Source organism: Quercus robur, chromosome 1 (genome assembly GCF_932294415.1).
Source record: "Quercus robur chromosome 1, dhQueRobu3.1, whole genome shotgun sequence".
Lineage (NCBI taxonomy): Eukaryota > Viridiplantae > Streptophyta > Magnoliopsida > Fagales > Fagaceae > Quercus > Quercus robur.
The window spans coordinates 29,354,680-29,356,688 of record NC_065534.1 but is presented as its reverse complement, the minus strand read 5'-3'; positions in this window follow the sequence as shown (position 1 = coordinate 29,356,688).

The window sequence follows — 2,009 nt, the reverse complement described above, 5'->3', positions numbered from 1 at the left end:
TCCTCAGTCTCAAGCCTATGGGGAAACTGGACACTCTGAAAATAAAGCCTAGAGGCTAGACAGAACCAAGGCCTTCCATGGTCCTCGGACTCAAGTCTGTGGGGAAACTAGACACTCTGAAAACAAATGCTAAGTGCTAGACAGAACCAAGCCCTTGCATGGTCCTCGGACTCAAGCCTTTGGGGAAACTGGACACTCCGAAAATAAAGCCTAGAGGCTAGACAGAACCAAGGCCTTGCATGGTCCTTGGACTCAAGCCTATGGGGAAACTAGACACTCTGAAAACAAAAGCTAAGTCCTAGACAGAACCAAGGCCTTGCATGGTCCTCGAACTCAAGCCTATGGGGAAACTAGACACTCTTAAAATAAAGCCTAGAGGCTAGACAGAACCAAGGCCTTGCATGGTCCTCGGACTCAAGTCTATGGGAAAACTAGACACTCTGAAAACAAATGCTAAGTGCTAGACAGAACCAAGCCCTTGCATGGTCCTCGGACTCAAGCCTTTGGGGAAACTGGACACTCCGAAAATAAAGCCTAGAGGCTAGACAGAACCAAGGCCTTGCATGGTCCTTGGACTCAAGCCTATGGGGAAACTAGACACTCTGAAAACAAAAGCTAAGTCCTAGACAGAACCAAGGCCTTGCATGGTCCTCGAACTCAAGCCTGTGGGGAAACTAGACACTCTTAAAATAAAGCCTAGAGGCTAGACAGAACCAAGGCCTTGCATGGTCCTCGGACTCAAGCCTATGGGGAAACTAGACCCTCTGAAAATAAAGCCTAGAGCCTAGACAGAACCAACGCCTTGCATGGTCCTCGGACTCAAGCCTATGGGGAAACTAGACACTCTGAAAACAAAGGCTAAGTGCTAGACAGAACCAAGGCCTTGCATGATCCTCGAACTCAAGCCTGTGGGAAACTAGACACTCTGAAAATAAAACCTAGACGCTAGACAGAACCAAGACCTTGCATGGTCCTCGGACTCAAGCCTATGGGGAAACTAGACACTCTGGAAATAAAGCCTAGAGGCTAGACAAAACCAAGACCTTGCATGGTCCTCGAACTCAAGCCTATGGGAAACTAGACACTCTGAAAATAAAGTCTAGAGGCTAGACAGAACCAAGGTCTTGCACGGTCCTCGGACTCAAGCCTATGGGGAAACTAGACATTCTAAAAAAAAGGCTAAGTGCTAGAAAGAACCAAGGCCTTGCATGGTCCTCGGGCTCAAGTCTTTGGGGAAACTAGACACTCTGAAAACAAATGCTAAGTGCTAGACAGAACCAAGCCCTTGCATGGTCCTCAGTCTCAAGCCTATGGGGACACTGGACACTCTGAAAATAAAGCCTAGAGGCTAGACAGAACCAAGGCCTTCCATGGTCCTCGGACTCAAGTCTGTGGGGAAACTAGACACTCTGAATATAAAGCCTAGAGGCTAGACAAAACCAAGACCTTGCATGGTCCTCGAACTCAAGCCTATGGGGAAACTAGACACTCTGAAAATAAAGCCTAGAGGCTAGACAGAACCAAGGTCTTGCACGGTCCTCGGACTCAAGCCTATGGGGAAACTAGACATTCTAAAAAAAAGGCTAAGTGCTAGAAAGAACCAAGGCCTTGCATGGTCCTCGGGCTCAAGTCTTTGGGGAAACTAGACACTCTGAAAACAAATGCTAAGTGCTAGACAGAACCAAGCCCTTGCATGGTCCTCAGTCTCAAGCCTATGGGGACACTGGACACTCTGAAAATAAAGCCTAGAGGCTAGACAGAACCAAGGCCTTCCATGGTCCTCGGACTCAAGTCTGTGGGGAAACTAGACACTCTGAAAACAAATGCTAAGTGCTAGACAGAACCAAGCCCTTGCATGGTCCTCGGACTCAAGCCTTTGGGGAAACTGGACACTCCGAAAATAAAGCCTAGAGGCTAGACAGAACCAAGGCCTTGCATGGTCCTTGGACTCAAGCCTATGGGGAAACTAGACACTCTGAAAACAAAAGCTAAGTCCTAGACAGAACCAA